Source organism: Rana temporaria, chromosome 2 (genome assembly GCF_905171775.1).
Source record: "Rana temporaria chromosome 2, aRanTem1.1, whole genome shotgun sequence".
Taxonomy (NCBI): Eukaryota; Metazoa; Chordata; class Amphibia; order Anura; family Ranidae; genus Rana; species Rana temporaria.
In genome coordinates, this window is record NC_053490.1 from 275,207,775 (window position 1) to 275,232,297 (window position 24,523).

Consider the following 24,523-nt stretch of genomic DNA (forward strand, 5'->3'; position numbering starts at 1 on the left):
TGAGATTAAATTACACACAGGTGGGCTCTATTTACTAATTAGATGACTATTGAGGACTATAATAAACTTTGTATATATGAACTGATATTTATGATTTGTACTTACCACCTTTTTGGGACTATAACTCAGCACTTTTATTAGTTATTAAAAAAAATTGACCACCTTACAGTAAAATGACAGCAGAGGGGTGCGGCTCTTGTTCTGGGATGAGCAGGGGCGGACTGACCATTGAGTCACTCGGGCACTGCCCGAGGGCCCCATCAGGGTTGCCAGGCTCAGTAAAACCAGGGACAGTATGTAAAAATCTGTGTTTTTTTTAGATCTGTGCCTGATATGTCCGAAACTGACATGCTTTTAATGTGAAGATCCCAAGATTTTAGCTTCCCTGCCTCTGCACTGCCTCCTGGCGTGGTGGCCATCTGTAAGCCAGAGGGGCCCCATAATCTTCTATTGCCCGGGGGCCCCATAAGTTGTCAGTCCGCCCCTGGGGATGAGGTCATATGATGGTGCCCAGATTACCCGAGATTGCGTGCCCCCCGGGGACGCACGGCGTGGCGATTGCAGGTGTGCCGTGTTTCTAGGACATGGTGTGACCCTGATCTCGGCAAAGAGCCGCGACTGCTGCTTATTACCCTTGTGCTCGGCTTTGTCACAGCTGACCACATGTAAACAAGGAAGTGCTGTTTATCGGCTTCCCTCGCCTCACACTGACAGAGTGTGAGGTGAGGAGAGCCGATCAGCAGCATCTCCTTACAGTGCCCTGATTACAATGCGGCCCCAACAGTGCTCATCAGTGATGCCACTCGGTACCCATCAGTGACACCAGTCTGTGCCTATCAGTTACACCAGTCTGTGCCCATCAGTGACACCAGTGTGTGCCCATCAGTGAGGCCAATCTGTGTCCAGTTAAGCCTTTCAGTGCCCAACAGTGCCGCCCATCAGTGCCGCCTATCATTGCCCATAAGTGCCGCCTATCAGTGGCATCTATCAGTGCCTATCAGTGCCCATCAGTGCTGCATATTAGTTCCTCCTCATCAGTGCTGCCTCATCTGTGACCATCAGTGCTGCCTCATCAGTGTCCATCAGTGCAGTTTCATCAAACATTTATTTGTGTGAAAAAATTATTTGGGTACAGTGTTTCACGACCGTGCAATTTTCAGTGAAAGTGGCTAGTACTAAAGTAGTTAAATTCATTTTTTTATATATTTATCTGTATTATTTTGGCTTCTAGCACAGCACTTTATATTTTGAAGGGCTACACTTATCTAAAGTGGATTTTGAGGAGTGTGGATTATCTCACCCAGCTTTTATAGTTGTAAGACACGCAGCACTTCCTAAATGGTTATTTAATATTTATTATTGCAATTTTGCGCAGGTGCTCTTTATTATATATAGCAGTCCTGCAATTAAATCACTTTCTGTCCACTGAATACTGAATACTAAACACCTTATGAAAGAGAATGTGTTAGAACTATGTAGCACTACCTCCATAGGGGCCGTCTGAGAATGTGGTTGTCTCCCACCTTGCACAACCAGGCACACACATTTTCCATTCTCTTCAGAGACAAGAAGCAGTCCTTGCAGCTTTTTTTTTTTTTTTTTTTTTATTAGGGGAATTGAACTTGGACAAGTGGGGGTAGATATGGGATGCACATTTTATCATTCAAACTCTTTAGGGGCTTGAACTATATACACCCAGTATATACACAGTTACCTCTTCTACCTCCAGGACCAGCTAGCACAGTTTCAGATTCAGCACAGTCTCAGCTAAATCTGTACGAATGCCCTTTGCAGGGAATTGGCCCGGGATCTCAGAATACTCCAGCTGGCTCCCCTTGGACTCCTCCTATCTGCTTCTGGAACCTTCTTCAAGCTTCCAGCTAGCAGGCAGGAGTTCATCAGAGAAGCTGCTGATGAGTCATCCAGCCTACTTAGTCACTCGAACCCTGACCCAGAAAAAAAAACACACAGGCTTGGCTGTCAGCCAAACCTGGAATTTACCTACTCTAACAAACAAAAATCATAGCACTCTAGCAACACAGCTAGGGGGTGCTACAACTACATAACAAATAAATAATAATGTTAGGACTATATAACACCTTGCTCTCTTTTTCATATCAGGGGAAGGATTTGTAGTTTACACAGATAAAAAGGAACAATGCTAACTAACTGGTAACAGTCCATGTAGGACGTTTTTAGATTTCTGGCTGGATGAACAGCAATTTTTTTACATTTGTCAAACAGATATAATAATATACTTTCGATAATACTTTCAATAATATATTTAACAGGCCAAAAGGCAGTAAATAAGATGAATGTATTGTTAAAATTAACATAAGCTTTAATAATTCAGTACAGAGAGCATACAACACAAGGCAGCACTGGATTTCTGGAAGGTATTTGTTTTCCACATTTTGAATAGATATAACTTAGGACAGGCCTCAAAATTTCAAGTCCTGAGCTACTAGCCAGGCCTTAAGAGTTACTCGCCAGTCGCCACCTGTTGCCCCACCAAAACCCTACCTTGCCCCGCCCCTAAACACGCCCTCCCCCCATTCTATCATACCTATGCCTCCAATTCGGCCCTCCTCCCCCCATTCTATCATACCTATGCCTCCAATACCCCCCCCCCAATTCTATCATTTCTATGACCCTAATTCCGCCCCCCCCCAACCTATCATACCTATGCCTCCAATGCCACTTCCCTCTCCCCCCAATCTGTTATGGTATGATAGATGGGGGGGAGCAGAATTGGAGGCATAGGTATGATAGAATGGGGGGAGGGGGGTGGTATTGGAGGTATAGGTATGATAGAATGGGGGGGGAGGTATTGGAGGCATAGGTATGATAGGATGGGGGGAGGGGGCAGAATTGGAGTCATAGGTATAATGGATTGGGGGGGGGGATGATTCAGACCTATGCCTCCAATTAATCTGCCCCTCAATCCAGCACATATGTTCTCTCAATCCCCCCATACTCCCAGCAAACCTTTTGTTCAGTCCCCGAATGCCTCCAGAACATCACAACAGACTGTCACATTCTCACATACCATTGTACTGCAGCCACTGGGGTCAGGCATTGGCGCACTCATTGGATAAGTGGGAGGTGGAGAGGGGCGGTCCCAGACAGCTGGTACACTGTGCAAAGCTGCTAGCTTATGGGAGGTGGAGCGGGGCGGTCCCAAGCGACGCCGACTGATGCATTGCTTTTCACAATTCTGCTGCTAGCCTGTGCTCAGAGATGTGTGGAAGGTGGAGAGGGTCGGCGCTGGCTGGGACACTTCCTTCCTTTGCTTGTGTAGTGCGGGAGGTGAGGAGGGGCGTTCCCAAGCGGCAATGTGTGGAAGGTGGAGCGGGGCGGCGCTGGTTGGAACACTTCCTTTCTTTGCCTGTGGGAGGTGGGGAGGGGCGTTCCCAAATGTGTGGAAGGTGGAGCGGGCCGGCGCTGGCTGGTACATAACTTTGCAAAGCTTGCACTGCGAGTGTGTGCGCGGCAAGAGGGGAACTGGATACATAGAACAGCCCTGTCCATACTCGCACTGCTCAAAAATGTACTCGCCAAATGCAAGCAGGCGAGTACAAATTTTGAGGGCTGACTTAGGATTTTGAGTTTTCTGTAGGCACCTGCAAAACTTTAATGTAAATCACTTACTTTGCTCTGATGGTTCACTTTTGGGTAGAATCCAATTGATATAAGCACACTGACAGTCATTATAACCTGCATTCAGTTTAAAGCGGTGGTTCACCCTTAAAAACAAGTTTCTACCATTAAATCCAGCATACTAGCGTGAGCTACAGTATGCCTTTATTTATTTATTTTTGCGCCGTACTCACAGTTTAATCGCGTAGTTAAGTTTCAGACTCCCCGAGGGGAATGGGCGTTCCTATGCAGAGGGGAACATGATTGACGGCCGGCTATGGCGCGTGACGCTTCCCGAAAATAGCCGAAGTAGGACTCGGCTCTTCACGGCGCTATACGGCGCCTGCGCACAGACTAGGAGCTGGCTGCGCAGGCGCCGTGAAGAGCCAAGTCATATTTTGGCTATTTTCGGGAAGCGTGACGCGCCATAGCCGGCCATCAATCATGTTCCCCTCTGCCTAGGAACGCCTACTCCTCGCGGGGAGTCTGAAACGTAACTACAGTAGGTGAACCCGATTTTGTGTCAATCTCGCTCTCTTTCTCAGCGAGATTGAGCACCTACGAGCCCCATCGCGGGAGCCAGCGCCGAGCTGGCTTGCCGCGATGGATACAGAGCCGTCATAGAAGCGACGGGAGATCCGACTTGGATTCCCGCCAATTCTACACGTGTGCGGTGTTTGTTATGAATCCTGAAGGGGAAGTCCCCGCCGGATTTTAAATAAAAATCCGGCATGGGTCCCCCCTCAGGAGCATACCGGGCCCTTAGGTCTGTTATGGGTTGTAAGGAGAGCCCCCCTACGCCGGAAAAAACGGCGTAGGGGGTCCCCCTACAATCCATACCAGACCCGTATCCAAAGCACGCTACCCGGCCAGCCAGGAAGGGAGTGGGGACGAGCGAGCGCCCCCCCCCCTCCTGAGCCGTACCAGGCTGCATGCCCTCAACATGGGGGGGTTGGGTGCTCTGGGGCAGGGGGGCGCACTGCGGCCCCCCCCCACCTCAGAGCACCCTGTCCCCATGTTGATGAGGACAGGGCCCCTTCCCGACAACCCTGGCCGTTGGTTGTCGGGGTATGCGGGCGGGAGGCTTATCGGAATCTGGGAGCCCCCTTTAATAAGGGGGCCCCCAGATACCGGCCCCCCACCCTAAGTGAATGAGTATGGGGTACATCGTACCCCTACCCATTCACCTGCAAGAAAAGTGGTAAAAACACAAATAAACCACACAGTGTATTAAAATATTTTATTTTTCTGCTCCGGAGGCCGCCCCCTGTCTTCTTTATTAGCTCTTTTACCAGGGGGGGCTTCTTCTTTGACGTCTTCGGGTGGGTGGGGGCCGCCGTCTGGTTCTCTTCCACCGCCGGGGGGGGGGGGGCTTTTAAAAAAGCCCCCACCCCCCCGGCGGGTTTCCTCCGGCGTCTTCGGCGGGGCTCTTCTTCTTCCGCTATCCCGACGGGTCTTCTCAACTCTCCGGGGTTCTCCTTCTGTCTTCGCCGCTCTCCGTTGTTGACTCGGCGCACCCCGGTTCTTCGTCTCGCTGTCCGGTGTCTTCTTCCGTGATGTACGTCTTCTCCTTCCGTGCTGTGATGAGTTCTTCTTCCGTGCTGTGACGTCATGTTCTTCACTTCTCTCCTTCTCCCGATGTTGCCACGCCGGTCCTCCTCGCTGAAATGACGGATGCGCGCCTTGCATCGGACCTATATAGGCCTCACAGTCCCATCATGCTCTGTACCTACCCATGTGATACCTACCCACGTGGTAGGTATCACATGGGTAGGTACAGAGCATGATGGGACTGTGAGGCCTATATAGGTCCGATGCAAGGCGCGCATCCGTCATTTCAGCGAGGAGGACCGGCGTGGCAACATCGGGAGAAGGAGAGAAGTGAAGAACATGACGTCACAGCACGGAAGAAGAACTCATCACAGCACGGAAGGAGAAGACGTACATCACGGAAGAAGACACCGGACAGCGAGACGAAGAACCGGGGTGCGCCGAGTCAACAACGGAGAGCGGCGAAGACAGAAGGAGAACCCCGGAGAGTTGAGAAGACCCGTCGGGATAGCGGAAGAAGAAGAGCCCCGCCGAAGACGCCGGAGGAAACCCGCCGGGGGGGTGGGGGCTTTTTTAAAAGCCACCCCCCCCCGGCGGTGGAAGAGAACCAGACGGCGGCCCCCACCCACCCGAAGACGTCAAAGAAGAAGCCCCCCCTGGTAAAAGAGCTAATAAAGAAGACAGGGGGCGGCCTCCGGAGCAGAAAAATAAAATATTTTAATACACTGTGTGGTTTATTTGTGTTTTTACCACTTTTCTTGCAGGTGAATGGGTAGGGGTACGATGTACCCCATACTCATTCACTTAGGGTGGGGGGCCGGTATCTGGGGGCCCCCTTATTAAAGGGGGCTCCCAGATTCCGATAAGCCTCCCGCCCGCATACCCCGACAACCAACGGCCAGGGTTGTCGGGAAGGGGCCCTGTCCTCATCAACATGGGGACAGGGTGCTCTGAGGTGGGGGGGGGCCGCAGTGCGCCCCCCTGCCCCAGAGCACCCAACCCCCCCATGTTGAGGGCATGCAGCCTGGTACGGCTCAGGAGGGGGGGGGGGCGCTCGCTCATCCCCACTCCCTTCCTGGCTGGCCGGGTAGCGTGCTTTGGATACGGGTCTGGTATGGATTGTAGGGGGACCCCCTACGCCGTTTTTTCCGGCGTAGGGGGGCTCTCCTTACAACCCATAACAGACCTAAGGGCCCGGTATGCTCCTGAGGGGGGACCCATGCCGGATTTTTATTTAAAATCCGGCGGGGACTTCCCCTTCAGGATTCATAACAAACGCCGCACACGTGTAGAATTGGCGGGAATCCAAGTCGGATCTCCCGTCGCTTCTATGACGCGCTTGCTGGGATGTGCTGTCACTATTCCAGTGAGTGTGAGATGTCGGCGAGATCTCGGCACCCTGTCGCCGAGTATCAGCGCGACGCTGTCGTGCTAAAAGCACAATATCACAAACACCTACTGTACGCGATTAAACTGTGAGTACGGCACAAAAAAATAAAATAAAGGCATACTGTAGCTCGCGCTAGTATGCTGGATGACATAGTAGTTTTTTTTTTTTTTTTTTAGGGTGAACCCCCGCTTTAAGGCCAAATTCAGTAAGCAAGCATCTAGAGTGTGCCGAACTGCGGAGAAGACATCACATGCTGAAAGGGGCAACGCATTTCGATCTGGAGAGGTCCCTTTCTCATGCTTCAAGGGGGGTCTCTGCCCAGAAACACAATGCCATGCTCCCTTTAGTTTGTTATACCCTACCGGCAGTTTTGCCTACTCTGGATGCTTCCTTGCGGTTCAGAGTGGCTCCCTACTACCTTTCACAGAAAGGCTTTACTATTATTTACCACCAGCAGCCAGAAGGAAGGCTGTCATCTACTGCAACCTGTGAGTGCATACTTGCTCTTGTCTTTTTTTGTTGTTTAATAAATATTATACTAAATCAGTGGTGCTTTTTCTCCCTTCTCTGTTTTTGTTTCTGTGGAAAATATTCAGATTCAAACCCACAATATGTGATATAGAACTGATACATTTTCTGCCTGATTGTTTAATTTACAGTAATATTGCCAGTTCTTGTGTCAGACACTTTGATAAATGAAGCTTGCTAGCCTTTCTTATTATAGCAAAATCAAAGCTTGTTTCCGGTATTTGATTACCTTATCACATATTTGTTTTATGAAAGCTCAATATAATGAAGCAATAAGCAAATAATATTTTTTGGTAAAAGAATTTCACCTGCGTACTTAAAGTGTACATGTAAATGTAACCTCACAAATTGATGTCAAAGGGGTGGCATAGTAAATGTGACCTTTTGCAACATATCATCTAAATCTGTCTCTGTTCATTACAGGTACACAGAAACGTGTGCAGGTAGGTTTGAGCTTAAAGGTATTTCTAGCCAAAAACAAATTTTGTTTTAGAAACATTAAACTGCGACAATGTCAGTATGGCACAGTGTAGCCTTGTTACACAATCTAGCCTCAATACCGGGACCACTAACCCCAATAACTGACAACCCAGACTTCCCTCCAGGCCAAGGTATAATTATACCTAAATCTGTGTTACCCACAAAAAAGCTACTTGCCATACACTGTCTCACCGGTAATAAAATTAAAACCATGGACACTCTGAAAAATGAGCTGGGGGGGTCGTTTCCGGGATTCTGGTTCTACCTTCAAATCCAGAATTTCTTGATAAATAGTAAACACAAATCAGAATTTGGGAAAAAACCTACCCAATTGGAGCAAATCTGCCTCTCAGGAGCCCAGATCCTAAGAACGACCTCTCTTGCCTATTCATGGCTTTTCCAGACACAGGAACAGGCGCAAAATAAACACAAAAGCCAATGGGAAAAGGAACTAAACACCACACTGAGTGACGATCAATGGGAAAGAGCAAGTATTTTCGCCCACAGGTGTTCACTAAGCACGAAGTTCCAAGAAATATCCTACAAGGTCTTAACTCAATGGTACATAACTCCCTCAAAGATCAGAAAATGGTCGCCGACAACCTCAGACACCTGTTGGCGATGCAAGAAAGAAGTGGGTACTTTCTTGCACACCTGGTGGTCCTGCCCACCGATAGCTGATTTCTGGTCTCGAGTTATAAATTGCATCAAATTAATCACAGACACGAGTATTATACTAGACGCTGCCGCTTGCCTTATCCACGCTAATCACCTCTCGATTAGCAGCTACAAAAAATCCCTCACAAGACACCTGCTGACGGCAGCGAAAACCCTAATCCCATTACACTGGAAATCCTCCAAATGCCCATCCATTAAAGATTGGTTAGACAGAGTGCAATATATGCACAAAATGGACGAACTAATAGCCATGAAGAAAGAAAACGCTACAAATTTCCACAAAATCTGGCAACCTTGGGTGTTATTTAAGTATACCAATGACTACCAACTGTTGTTAACATGACTAAATAGAATGTTACTCTTACCACACAATGATATGACTATATATGTACCTGTATATTAATTGCGGCAGATATAATATCAATCCTCTTGTCAAACCAATGTAACGTTGAATATATAGACCAGCTTTCCTTCCTGATAAAAGATTCACCCCCCCCTCCCCCCCCCTTTTTTTTTTCCCCCCTCCTCCCCCCACCTCTCCTCACCCCCCCCCCCCTACCTCCACCCCCCACCCTCCGACCCTCCCTCCCTTCCCCTACCTCATATTCTGAAATGCACTTATATGAATAGAATAATTATTACTAGATCTTGTCCGAAATCCTACTGCTAATTCAAATTCTTTTTTCTGTATACTGATTGTTACTCTGGACGTCTAATGTCAATACTATGTAAAATGTAATCTGTATTCATTTTTCTGCACATTAATAAACCTGATTGTGAAAAAAAAAAAAAAAAAAAAAAGAAACATTAAATTAGGGAAATCCTTGTAAGGATCACTACACGTTACAATCAGACCATATTATTTTTGTACAATCAACTTTTGATTTACCAAAATCATGTAATATGAGGACCTGACCCTAGCCAATTACTGAAGCCCTTTATACTACATACTTGTCCGTAGATTTAAAGGGGATTGTACAAGCAGATTGTAATATGTGTGGTGAGTCCTATTCACACCTGTGTTTTTTAGATGTGGTGCTCATCAAAGCACATGTTCTGAAGAATTCAGCAATACCAAGCCAAGCCAACCAAGCAGTGTTGCCAACCTACCAGATTGAAATTTTCTGATACAACACCCAAAATTTACTGGCACAGTCAAGTTTTTACTAGCATTTTCAAAAGTTACAAAATTACAGTTTTAAGTGCAAATTACAGAATTTAGGCTTCAAACAAATAAAATATGCAATTAGCAATGTGATTTAAGGTAGATAAGGCAAAAAACATAGGGCCAGATTCACAAATGAGATACGACGGCGTATCTCCTGATACGCCGTCGTATCTCTGTTTCTATCTATGCGACTGATTCATAGAATCAGTTACGCATAGATAGCCATAAGATCCGACAGGTGTAATTGTTTTACACTGTCGGATCTTAAGATGCAATACCGCGGCCGCCGCTGGGGGGAGTTTGCGTCGTAAACCAGCGTCGGGTATGCAAATTAGGAGTTACGGCGATCCCCGACGGTTTTTCGCGTTCGCTACGTCGCCGCTGGTCTAGTTTCCCGTCGCAAAGTTAGTCGTTTTTTTTGGTGCCTTAACTTTACACAGCAATCGTATTGCTGTGTAAAGTATGGCCGCCGTTCCCGCGTCGAAATTTAAAAAATAACGTCATTTGCGTAAGCCGTCCGGGAACACGGAAGTACGCTGCGCGCGTCGCCGTTCGAAAAAATGACATCACGGCGCGCAAAGCACGACTGGAGTTCGGAAACGGAGCATGCGCGGTAGGTCCGGCGCGGGAGCGTGCCTAATTTAAATGGCACACGCCCATTTGAATTGGCCCGCCTTGCGCCGGAGGCCGCCGGTGTAGGTTTTCATCGCAAGTGCTTGGTGAATCAGGCACTTGCGATGAAAAATTGCGGCGGTGTAACGTATCTAGGATACGTAACGCTGCCGTGATTCTATGTGAATCTGGCACCTATTTCTTATTTTATTTTCAATATAATAAGTAGCTCAGGGACAGGACTCAGGAGGGCAAGAAATTATAATGGGTGGCACACACTCATAAAATTGACTCTCACAGTGACACTGACAGCAGTGTGCAGTGACAGTCTCTCTCCAAGCCTAGTGGTCTCTCCAGTCTACTCCAGTCTAAACAGCAATGACAGTCCCGGTCCCAGCCCACCTTCTCCCATACCACAGACCCGCACATGAGGCTCACGCTGCTCTGCTTGGCTCCATTGCACCATGACATCACGGTACCGCCTCCACCAGAGCCGCCCTATCACACTGTAGCAGGCACTCGGATGGTCTAAGATGGCTCCGGATCAAGCCGAGCATTACAGCCATATTTTTGACTGGCGACCTTTTACTTTTACTGGCATTTACTGGCTGCCAGTAAAAATACTGACGGAGGGTATCTCCCTATCTGTTTGCTCCCCTGAATTATCTAGAGGAAGTATATTGAGACACATATGTAACTCCCCAACATCCTTAAATCCCCCTCCCAACCTACCCCCTCAGTACAGATCCCCCCAAAGCAACCCTATTCCAGTACAGTCTGACACCCCAGCACAGACTCTTTAGTACAGACTCCCCCACAGCAGAGACCCCTCAGCAGAGAACAACTTCCCCAACACAGATAGATCCCCCAACACAGACCAACCCCCAAGCACAGATCGACTGCCCCTCAGCACAAACCCCCCCAGCAGAGACCAACCCCTCAGCACAGAACACCCTCTCAACACAGACTGACCAACTAGCACAGAATGAGTCCCCCCAGCAACGACAAACCCCCAGCAAAGACTGACCTCCAGCACACTCTCTGAGCTCCCATTCTCACTCTCTCACTGAAGCAGCAGGTGTAGGCTGCTGAAATTTTATTTTTTACACAGCGCCCACACCCCCATTAGTATGCCACTGATATGTTCCCATTCATACAGCAAGCTAAACCACTTGCCCTCCGGAAGATTTACCGCCCCTTCATGACCAGACCATTTTTTGCTTTTTTGCTTTTTTGCTCTGCGTTGCTTTAACTGACAATTATGCCGTCATACAACGATGTACATAAATGACATTTATACCTTTTTTTTCCCACAAATAGAATTTCTTTTGGTGGTATTAGATCACCAATAAGCGTATATTGATTGGTTTGTGAAAAAGATATAGGGGCAGATCCACAAAAGGATTACGCCGGCGTATCTACTGATACGCCGGCGTAATTTTAAATTTCCCGCGTCGTATCTTTGTTTTGAATCCTCAAAACAAGATACGACGGCATCTGGGTTAGATCCGACAGGCGTACGTCTTCGTACACCTTCGGATCTTAGATGCAATTTTTCAGCATCCGCTGGGTGGCGTTCCCGTTGTAATCCGCGTCGAGTATGCAAATTAGCTATTTCCGACGATCCACAAACGTACAAGCGGCCGTCGCATTTTGTTACGTCGTTTCTAGTCGGCTTTTTCCGGCGTATAGTTAAAGCTGCTATTTGGTGGCGTACTCAATGTTAAGTATGGCTGTCGTTCCCGTGTATAATTTCGAATATTCTACGTCGTTTGCGTAAGTCGTCCGTGAATGGGGCTGGACGCCATTTACGTTCACGTCGAAAACACTGACGTCCTTGCGACGTGATTTGGAGCAATGCACCCTGGGAGTTTTGACGGACGGGGCATGCGCAGTTCGTTTGGCGCGGGGACGCGCTTCATTTAAATGAAACACGCCCCCTACTCGCCGCATTTGAATTCCGCACCCTTACGTCGCGAGAGATAGACTACGCCGCCGTAACTTACGGCGCAAATTCTTTCAGGATTCAAACCAAAGCCAGGTAAGTTACGGCGGCGTATCGTATCTCAGATACGCTGCGCCGGGGCAAATCTTTGTGGATCTGCCCCCTAGCATCTACAAACAATGGCATATATATTGTAATTTTTATTTATTTATTTATTTATCTTTAAACTAGTAATGGCGTCAATCAGCGACTTATAGCGGGAGTGCAATATTGCAGTGAACAATCTGACATTAACTGACACTTTGTGGAAACCAGTGACACGAATACAGTGATCAGTGCTAAAAAAGTATGTACTGTCACTGTACTAATGACACTGGCTGGGAAGGGGTTACAAATCTAGGGAGATCAGTAGGTTAAATGTGTGGCTAATCAGTGTTTTTGTGTTTACTGTGTGCTGTTTTTTTTTTATATTTATTGGGTTTTTACAGTACACAATATAAACAGGTACAAAACATAGAGCTCAATAGCCCTGATTCGTAGTACTTAGCTATAACAAAGGTCAACCAGCATTAAGTACTGGGCAAATGAGAGGAGGGGGAAGGGGGAAAGTGGTATGGGATGGTGTTTATTTACCCGTAAACAGTGAAATGCCAAAATATGCCAGAACATGAAAAACACACTAATAACACAGTCAACTATGAAACCCTCATAACTGTAAGCAACACTAGATATAATTAAATCGGAGGTCAGCTCCATGCCAATCAGGGGAGAGGACGCGATCGCTTCCACCCATGCCGGCGGCTTCGGTAAACGGTGGAGGGCACCAGAGAGTGGCGGGAGGGGGGTGCTGATAAACGTGATCTCGTGGCGAATACACCACTGAGACCACTTTTATCTTGAAGAGGAATGCCCGCTGAAGAAGTAGATACCGGGGTTATGGCAGCTAGATGCTGCAATAACAACGGTATTCCACTTGAAAGTGCCCCAGTATAATGTTAGTGGATAGTCGTAAGTGGTTAAAGATGTAAGTGAGCACAGAGTCCCAATAAGCATATATCACTGAGCATTCCCATAAGAGGTGTAGTCATGTAGGGTGGGATGATGAGCACCAAGGGAATTGTCTTTGGGTAGGTTCTGCAATTGATTTTGAATTTCCCTCCAAGTCTCTGAGACCAAGAGTATGTAAATGTAGCGGTAACCTTTTAGAATTTTTACTGGATGTTCAGTGTTGTTGCAGATGGAAGACCATTTCTTGAATGGAGCAAGATGGTATTTGTCTGACTGATGTGCAATAAGGTGGGAATAAAGACTGGATATAGAGTAATTGTCTCTCTGGAGCACTAAATCGATAAAGGATTCTTGAATGGGATCAGTTTGAGATCTGTAGCAAGTTCGTAGGTAGCTGAGCAATTGATGGTAGTGGAAATCATGTGATGATGGCAAGGAAAATTCCCATGAGAGGACCTGAAAGGATTTGAACTCACCCGGTTTGCCACAGTATGGAGGAGTAACATTATTGAGGCTGTGAGTGTGCCAATAGTCAAAGGCTTTGTGGATAGTGGAAGGGAGGAACATAGGGCCCTGGATGGTGAGATGTCAAGATATATTTGAGGGCAGCCCCTGCAGTCTCTGCACTTCCAAAGGTGAAATGGTAAAGCCCTAAGATTAGAGTGAAGGATGGCTGGAAGGGCGTGTTGCCAAACCAAGGCATCCTCAAGTATATAGTTTGAATAACGAGATTTTCCAGATAACCAATCTAGACCTTGTCTAAGAAGGCAGGAAAGATTATAAAAATGTAAATTGGGCAAACCTGTACTGCCTTCAGACTTAGGGAGAGAATGTTTTTGGAGAGTTTGGAGAGTTATGCATGGTTTCTTGCAAGACCATAGGAAGTGCCTTGTGAATTTTCTGCACATCAGAGTGTTTCAATAGGAGAGGTATGGTCTGCATCGGATAGATGAGTAGATGTGTGAATTACAACATTTTAAAGAGGTGACATCTCCCAATGAGCAAAAGGGGGAGGGTTGCCCAAGCTTCCAACTCCTTCACAATTTTAGTTATTAAAGTTATAGTTGAGACTGTGTAAAGAGGACGGCTCTTGGCCTATGTGTACGCCCAAGTAGGTGATTTGTTGGGCGGCTAAAATAAATGGGGAAGACAATCGCCATTTAGCAGACATCCGGGGTGCAGCGTTAAAACCTCACTTTTATCAAAATCAATTCTGAAGCTGGAGCTGAGTCGAAAGGCCGCAAATAGTTCACAAAATCTGAGAGAGGATTGGAGGAGAACAATAATATATCATGCGCAAACAGAGCGGATCAGAAAATTTGGTCGCCCACAGTGACACCGCTAACACCAGGTAATAAGAGGCTTACAGGAAGCCACATACAGTATAATCCAAGTATTGTAAACAGAATACATAACTAACAGTAATTAGTGCAATGGTCACAGTTTATGGAATATAATATGGGGCTTAAAGGAAAACGATGGTAGAGTTACTAATTCCCAATAGGGCTCTAGAAGCTTTAAAGTACCAAATGTAGTTCAGCAAATTCTTGACCGGTTATCTTGGTTAGCTTACAGGGCTGCGCTGGTGCCTAGATGAGGCTTGGAAGGCCATGTCAGCACTTGAGGAAGGGTCATCAGCAGGATTATTATGCTCCCTGTCTATGTCAGAAACATTGTAGATGTAGTGCTTCACATCGGCTGGAGAGGTACAAGTGAGATGTTCCCCAGCAGAAGATTGGACATGTAGAACAGCCGGATAGGCTAGGGTGATCTTAACGTGATTGCTCTATAAGGTCAAGCAGATTGACGAGAATGCTTTATGTTACTTCATCACCTCTACCGAATAGTCAGCAGGCCAACAATCACAGGTTATTTTGCCATGAGCGATTTTCTAGGTCATCTAGTTTGTCCCATAGGTCTCTATTGGAATTTGAGAGGTGTACAAGCACAGCAGAATAAGTATCATATTCTAGTGAGGAGATCCTCTCCTCAGCATGGATGATCCTTTGAGCCTGTGCGTGAAACTTTAGATGCAGCTGTTCTAATCCCCTCTGCATTGCAGTATCTACTGTGGCAGCAAGGGTGGGTATGAGGAGGGCAACAACTGCCTGCGCTATGCCTGCAGAAGAGTTATGATCGATGGCTGCTGCATCTGTAACTGTGAGAGAGTGTGATAGGAGTGGGAGCCATCTTGGCCGCGGCTGCCACTATATCAGCCAAGGGCTGCAATGTGGAGGAAACCGATCCATGAGGGTCCTGCCTGGTACCTGAGACAGATGGGGGTCCCCCCAAAGCGGTACCAGGCTTTGAGGGCAGATTTTGAGAGGAGTGCAGCAGGAGATAACTCTGCTTACCTCCTCCTCATATGGCACCTGTACCGGAAGTTGTGCTGTTTTTACTAAGGGATTTGCTGGACTTTAATCCCTGCTTTGCAGGGAAACAAAATCCACCACTGCCCTGCTGACAGAAAAGAGCTCTGCCTCTGCGAGGAAAGACACAGAACAAAGCTCTGCCTATTTAAATAGGCAGAGCTTTGTTCTATGTTTCTCCTCGCCGATCAGTGGGTGCCGATAAATATCCATTGGCCGACACCCGCTGATCGGCTTGTGCTGAGTCTAATCACAGCACAGCCCCAACATCAGCGGTGTGCATGCGCACCCCTACCCAAAAGTGCTGGATCACATACTAGGTACGTTATCTGTCACGGGAGAGCCGCCCTGCCACCGTACCCCTACGTGAGGCAGTCAGCAAGCGGTTAAAAAATATTTCTAACTTTGAAATTTTTCTCAGAAGACTACAAGTTTTTTTGAACAATGTCATAGTCTGTCCTTATTAACATACAATGCAAGAAGCCTAGCCTCCAAACCTTTAACTCATTGTTAGGACACAGTGTTCAGGATTGGAATATTTTTATTGTTACACAGGGACCTGTAACAAATATAAAGTAGGTGTTATCCCAATTTGGCTGCAAAAGTGCAATTGCCATTTTTAATATCCTAAATTAACATGTCCTGAATCCAACTTCTCCCAACATCTTAAAGGAACCTTTACATATTGGTGTGCTGCATCATATTACATTATTGTTTTTGAGTTAAAGTGGAGTTCCACCCATAAATATAACATTACATCAGTAGTTTTAAAAAAATGTCATTAGTCCTTTACAATTTTTTTTTTTTTTTTTAGATGCCTTCAAAGTGTTGTTGCTAGGCAGAATAGTTAATCTTCCCACTTCCTGCACCTAGGTGCTTAATGCTTCCTAACCTACACCGCACAGACTCCTGGGAATGTAGTGGGTGTAACTTTCCAGGAGTCTGTGCACTCCCCAGTCTCAAAGAATCATGTGACTTGGACAGCACAGGTGCTGAAACCTGATCTGACACTGCTTGTGCAGCACTGAGCATGTGCAAGATCTACAAGGCTGAAATCCAGGAAGTCATACAGTCTGGCTTCATGATGCCCACACTTAAGATGGCCCCAGTCAATTTCTATTTTATAAAGTGTCTAAATGCTGTAACAACCTAACAAAACGGACCTTAGTTTACAGACTAACTTTACTAGAATACATTAAGCTTGTGTATTACAGGGGTATTTATATTTAAAAAGTGAAATTGTGGCCGGAACTCCGCTTTAAGATAATCTGATTTGGAGTTTTGGAACAAAAGGGTTTTGAAAGCACAGAGTTTTACCTCTATCTCATGGAGAGTTACCCTTAATTGTGATAAATGTGCTGCACTGCATTTCATTGGTATTTACTAAAATGTGCTATACCCATGATTTACATGTTAAGATGTAGTACTGGCATCCATATTTGTTACATGTTTTTTAAAGCATCCAGATATCTTTGAATGTATGTCTGAATACATTGCCAGCACCACTTTTCTGAAGATGATTTATTGGAAGATATGGGAAGCAGGTGCCAAGAGCTCTAAGTGTGTGATGCAGTAAATGTAGTCTTTAATACGTAAATGTTCTGATGGTTGCTTCGAGCATGAATGTGTAAATGAATGAGTGCGCATATACACTGCTACCAAGAAAAGCTCTGGAGTGTAAGTTAGCTATCTTTCCAACCGCAAATGCATGCCTGTGTTTTAATCAGGCTAATTTTATGCATCATTAATATCTGGCCTGACAGAAGAAAGCAGTGTGCAGCCAGACAAGAGTATGAAACTGAGTGAAGTAATGGGAGGAAACGACAGTGAGGCACCAAATAAGAGACAGATGAGCAAGACTAAGAAAGAACAGCGATTAAATGTGGACGGAACATTCTGTGCTCAATGTATGCTACTTGGTATGGAGGACGCACATTTACATAGACATATTTTTCACTCACCTGTCCCAAACTGACCCAATCGTTTAATACTACATGTCCTAGCTCAGCAATCTATAGCCTTAAAGGTTACTTCTTCTCAACACTGAAATCTTAGCTTGAGTTCAATCTGTTTTTTAAAGCACGCGCACACAAACTCATTAGTCCCGTAGAGTGCTTCAGGGCCAGGAACAAGCTGCTGGAGCTCTATGACCTCTCCCCTTATACGCCCCTCACTTTCAGCTTCAGGTCACCAGCTCCAGTTGGGCCATTGACATAGATGTTCAAGTGTTGAGACCCGACTCGCATTCAGCCATAGCAGAAGTCTGGTGCTTTGATCAACTGATTTCAGAATGACAAAAGTAAGCATGTAGCTGAACAAGGGGATGAGATGTAATTATTTCCATATCTTTTCTGTGTATTACTTGTAGAAAAAATTGTATGGGTAGGGAAGAGTATGTGCATTGCATGGTGATAGCACCACAGAAAGAAACTGTATTTACAGGATATACATGTATCTATATGTTGATGATGCATTAAAAATAGGTGCAATCACAGAGCACATTCTCAAATATTCATAAAAAAATATGTAAAACAAAAATATCTAATTGGCACAAATCAATCAAGCAAACAATTACTATCTATATAAATATATAAATTCAAGTTTAGCATATTCTAGTAATATACACAGTACATATTTCTACTTCCTTTAACAACCCCCCAACTTTATATGTTTTGAAAGCAAATACTCCAGACACTTAAGAGACACCATGGTGGATTTTTACTAATGCTGTGCATAGTAACCAATCAATGTCTAGCTTCAGCTTGTTCAGTTAAAGCGGTTGTAAACCCCATTCATGAAATCTGACCTGGGCACATATCTGCATGGGCGTCTGCTGAAATTTTTTCAAGGGGGGGCGCTGTGGCAGCGGCAATACACAGTCACATTTAACCCTGTCTTCGACCACTAGCTGAGGTTTAAACCCCCCTCCCCCCCTAGCAGCCGAATAGGATGGATGGTGTCAGTAGGGCAGTGGGTGGTGTTAGAAGGGCAGTGGACGGTGTCAGTCGTTTTTTTTTTTTTTTTTTTTTACAAATTTATTTATTTTTACATTTTTTAACAGTCTTGTTTGGGGGCTTTGGTGAAATATCAGGGGACTAAACAGAGTCCTGATAGCTCACTTTTGAAGAACAGAAAGGGACTGAGTGTGAATTCTCCAGTTCCTTTCTCTGATGCATAATAAACATAGTAAATTGGAACAAATATACTCTCTGTGTACCAAACTTTTGCGGATTCCCTCAATCTCTGTGACTGGTCCCCTGCAGCTTCTGTGAAAGTTGTGACAGGCTGTGGTGGCACTCCATCATCCGCATTGTACCATACAGGGTTAATGTTCCTGTATGGTATGCAATGATGCTGAGGCTTTGGGTTGAGGAGGAGAGCAGTGAGGCTGGCTGGAACATGGAAACATAGAAGTACAAGTGGTAATTTCCCCCCAGTAGTGCAAGGGTGGACTTTTCCCTTTCCTGGAGGTGGGCTGTATTCTGTATGTCTCTTTATACTCATGACAATGTCAGGAATATACTGGGACTTTTCAGGTTCTACATAGAAAGTATTCCATATTATTAAAAATAATAATTGTTATTAAGATATGGTGTGTGTGTCGAATGCATCCATGTGGAGCCTAAAAAGTGCAGTCCACTCTGACTTCCAGGGGGGGTCAATTGACCCCCCTTGCCCTATGGAGCGGACGCCCATGATCTGTAGTGTTTACTTATCTCTCTCCAAAGCACTGCGTCCCATGTCTTTCTGCTGCTCCGTTCCTCTGTTATCAGCATAACTTCTGACAAGCTCTCTGACACACAAGATAAAAGCAGCTGGAAATTTGTGTTGGGGAGGGAACTTGGAGACAGATAAGCAGAGAGCTTGTCTGTTCACAGTACAGCTGTGCAAGTTTCTTTGTTCCTCTGACTGGAGGGGGCTATGTGCCTTTCCTCCAATCAGCTCTCACCCAGTGTTTGCCAAGACTCCCTTCCCACTGCTGAAACAGGAAACATTTCTAACATGATGTGCACTTTCTAAAAAATGTAGAAAGCTGAAGACAGCAGATTCACTGTACACGTAAAACGCATGTAGAGAGATTTCTTTCATCACTGTGTATCATCTGAGGCTGTTCACTTCACTGGTATATGTGAGGGTTTACATTCACTTTAAGCTGACCATACATTATACAATTGTCTTGTTCAATTTCCTTTCGATTTACATTCAATTATGTTGTGCGAGTATTTGCCTGATTGCATACAAATTGAAAGTGTTTAGCTTTGACCTCATATTATATGGTTTTGGTAAATCTATAGGTAAATTGTATAATGTTTGGCCAGCCCTAAGTTGTAAATAAAGCTATAAGCTGATTGGTTGCCACGCACAACTGCTTTATATTCTGTCATCTCCAATCTAATAAAACTTGATAAAACTGTTATCAGCACACATAAAGACAATAATCCCTGTGGAATTCTTGCTAAATGTAAAAGAAAAGACATTTAGCATCAATAAAGAGGATTTATTACTGAACTCGCAAATGCATTTAAAAAGGGACAAGATCGGTTACGAAATTTGAACTAAATCTTCTGTACCTTTTAGCATCAAATTAAAATGATTAAACAAAAACTGTCCTTTAACCACCAACATGTACATGCATACCTACTATGCATACTGTACTTGTTATGTGAATGTGTTATGCATACCCAAGGATTTTTTTCATATATATTTTATATGCTTAATTTTACTTTATTGAGCTTCTTTGTATAGTTACCGTTTTTTTTAAGTATACCTGTTACAAAACAGCAAGATAATTTTCGGAGTAATGCTGCGTACACACGATCATTTTTCGGGTTGTAAAAAACAACGTTTTTAAAAATGTCATTTAAAACGATTGTGTGTGGGCTTCAGAGCATTTTTCGGGTTCTGAAAAACGGCCAAATTTTTTTTCGAACATGCTCTATTTTTTCACAACGTTTTAAATGTTGTCGCTTTTCGGGTTGTAAAAAATGGTTGTGTGTGGGCTTTAACAACGTGCAAAATCTTCGCATGCTCAGAAGCAAGTTATGAGACGGGAGCACTCGTTCTGGTAAAACTACCGTTCGTAATGGAGTAAGCACATTCATCACGCTGTAACAGACAGAAAAGCGTGAATCGTCTTTTACTAACACGAACTCAGCTAAAGGGTGACGTCATCCGAATGGAACTTCCCCTTTATAGTGGTGTCGTACGTGTTGTACGTCACCGCGCTTTGCTAGAGCATCACGATCGTATGTAGGCAAGGCCGTTTTAATGATGAAGTTGAAAAAAACGTTGTTTTTTCTAGTGCCTGAAAAACGTTGTTTTTTTACAATCCGAAATATGATTGTGTGTACGCGGCATAAGAGCTTTAGAGAAAACTCTATCGGACATCTGCTCACTGCTTGGGAGTGAATTTAGCCTATACACTTGTCCCTTCCCCTTACTTAAAGGGTCACTAAAGGAATTTTTTTTTTAGCTAAATAGCTTCCTTTACCTTACTGCAGTCCTGGTTTCATGTCCTCATTGCTCGTTTTTGCTCTGATGTTGCTGTAATACTACTCTGTTATGGACACTTCCTGGTTGTCTGGCTCCGTATGAAAAAAGTCATGGGAGAGTTTAGTTTCGTTTTCCTAGCCATGACTCTCTATGGCACTGTCCAGCACAGAGGCATAAAATAACATGCAAAGACTAAACTAGTTTCAGTTTCGTTTTTGCATCTAAGAGGCACATTATATGATTGATTTTTATCTATTTTTAATCGTTTTTAAAAGGAATCAGTTAACTATTATGTCTCTATACCCTGTAAACAGTAATTTCAGCAAAAAATGTTTTTTTCCTTTAGTGATCCTTTAAGGGGTTCCTTCAAACCAGATCCTTGATTTCACTACCTTTTGTTCTTACAAAGGCTTGTGAATCACAATCAACACAAAAAAGTAGACAGGTTAAAAAGATACGTTAGGATATATTTTAGTGACCCTGATAATTTCAGTTAAGAAATAAAGCTTGTAGGGTGCCCCAATGAAACTAAAGACTTGCTGCCACATCAAGACATAGACTGGGAAATGTGGAACGTTTTTGACCCAGCTCTTTTATGAACAAAGCAGTAGATCTTACTCTTGAAAGCACTAAACATATTTCTGCACCTGCCAATCTTCAAAGGCTTTGAGGATGTTCCTGCAACCATAGGGCACCACAATCTCCAGGGTACAGATCAGAAACAAGTTCATGCTTACATGTACTGGAAGTGAATGTAGCTGGTTTTAAATTAATTGATGTTGTGTACTGCAAGTAGTTTCTTCTTAGCCTATAACGTTACACTGTGGTAAGTGAAGGGTTAATGCCACGATTATATACTGATTATACACAGATACTCTGGCAAACTGTTATATGAAAGCATGAAATGTGTTCAAAGAGGACTTATAGCTGTAATTTACATAGATCGTAATACTATAACAAGCAAAGATAAATTTAAAACTAACTAAAAAGTATTTAGAACAATGCTGGCTTACTATATGCGCTTGACTCAAAAAAGTATGATGTGGGGGGGGGAAAGCTGTTAACTTAAAGAGGAGGTTCACCCACCCCTTTAAAAATTAAAGTCAGCAGCTACACATACTGTATACTGTCTCAATAAGTCCCGATTCAGCGATGTGCATGACAGCAGAAGCTCTCCCATTAATCCATTGGCTCCTGCTGCTGTCATTCACAGCTATTAAGACAGGAGCAGGGGCGGGGCCGTGATGCGCTTGTTGTGTGGGGAGGGGCCAGAAAAGGACTCAATAAGGAGGATCAGGGCTTCTCAAATACAGAACAATCACAAAAGCATAACTTGTCTATTGTAATAAAATGTAGAGAATCATAGCCATGCGGAAAAAAAGGTTTGATATTGATATACTTTTTATGTGTAGAAATCAAATTTTCTCCCTGTAGATATACACTACATGCAATGTATAGGTGCTGTGCAATAATGTAATTTTATCCTGCTTTTTTTTTTCATTTTTGGATTCAATGACCACCATAGCTCCCAACTGTCCCAGATTTTGAGGGACTCTCCCTGATTTGGAGAAATGTCCATCTGTCCCTCATTCCTCCTCATTTTAGTCTGAAAAAGTGTTTTCTAGCCTTATTTCAAAATTGCTGCATTTGTAAATTCCAAAAGCCAATATAAAGGAATATTAGTGGTAAAAAAGCACTTGTGGGTTTAACCAATCTTGTTTTTTTTTTTACAATTCTCCTTTAAGGGGGTGTGGCAAGGGGTGTGTCCTATGCCTGCATTTTTTTGCTGATAGGTGGCCCTCATTCCCATCTCAAAAAATTGGGAGGTATGGACCACTGTTTGTGTTTTTTATTTCTAATAATTGTTATACTTTTGTAATTTTGCCCATCTAATCCTTCAAGACAACAGAGATGGGCTGGTGACCTGACTTTTCTATGGTGGGCAATATCACTTGGTCAACTCCCACCCCTGGGATTGTAGAGTGAAGAAGCAGCAGCAGACCGATAAATTAATCTTCCCTTTGTCAGCAACTTCCTTTTCAGCACATATGCATGCAGTACTAATCCTATCATTCCTAGTCTGCGTGTCACAGGGGTTGTGTCACTAAAAGAGTAGAGCATATTCACTTTGCAAAGTAAATTTTCACTTTGCTTACATTAGAAAATCCTGACAACATGAGCTGTCAAGGGTACTTCAGGACTGAGGTTGGGAACCAATGGCTTAATTAATGAGGTAAAGGTAGGTGAACATTCACAAAAATACTGTCATGTGAAAAGAAAAATTAAAAAAGATTTTGCTTGCGAGTGATTGAGGGTGATTTAAAGTATAACTAAAGGCACAGCTTTTTACTTAGTTTTGGTTAGAGGGAAGATTATTAAGGATACCTGTCGGTTTTTTATTGTTGTCTGTGGCCTTGTTAGGGCTCTATATTTGTCCTGTTTACTATTATCGATAAAATGAAAAGTAAAAGAAAATCACATATTTTGGGTTGTCCCTAGAAAAGTAATATAGGGGAAATAATCCAACGGGGACACTAGGTCTGGTGACATGGGGGTCCCCAAGAGATTCTTTAAATTTGCAGATATTTCCTCTCTCTTCCTATTTAGGCTTTGGGACAGGAAGTGAAGGTTAATTTCCCCAATGGGACAACTGTGGCAAAAATAAACATTATAGGGGTTATAACCCTCCCTATCTAAGTGCACTGACAGGTGTTTTACTGCACTTTAACCACTTGCTTACTGGGCACATAAACCCCCTTCATGCCCAGGCGAAATTTCAGCTTCCGGCACTGCATCGCTTTAACTGACATTTGTGCGGTCGTGCGACGTGGCTCTCAAACAAAATTGACGTCCTTTTTTCCCCACAAATATAGCTTTATTTTGGTGGTATTTGATCACCTCTGCGGTTTTTATTTTTTGCGCTATAAACAAAAAAAGAGCGACAATTTAAAAAATATATATATATATTTTTTACTTGTTGCTATAATAAATATCCCATTTTTTTTTTTAAACTATTTTTTTTCTCAGTTAAGGCCGATACGTATTTTTCGACGTATTTTTGTAAAAAAAAAAATATCGCAATAAGCGACTGGTTTGCGCAAAAGTCATAGCGCCTACAAAATAGGGGACAGAATTATGTTTTTTTTTTATTATTATTTTTTTTACTAGTAATGGCGGCGATCTGCGATTTTTATTGGGACTGCGATATTGCGACGGACGTATCAGACACTTTTGACACAAATTTGGGACCATTCACATTTATACAGCGAATCAGTGCTATAAAAATGCACTAATTACTGTATAAATGTGACTGGCAGTGAAGGGGTTAACACTAGGGGGTGAGGAAGGGGTTAAATATGTATCCTAGGTGTGTTCTAACTGTGTGGGGGGAGGGGGGTGACTGGGGGAGGTGACCGATGCGGTGTCCCTATGTACAAGGGACACAGATCGATCTCCTCTCCTCTGACAGCACGTGGAGCTCTGTGTTTACACACAGAGCTCCACGTCCCTGCTGTGTTCCAGGCGATCGCGTGTACCCGGCGGACATCGCGGCCGCCAGGTACACGCATCGGCTTCCCAGCGATGCGCCAGGACAGTGTTTACCCGCTGCGTGCCCCCCAGAGGCGCGCGCGGGTAATGCACTTTAAATGACGTCCAAAGAC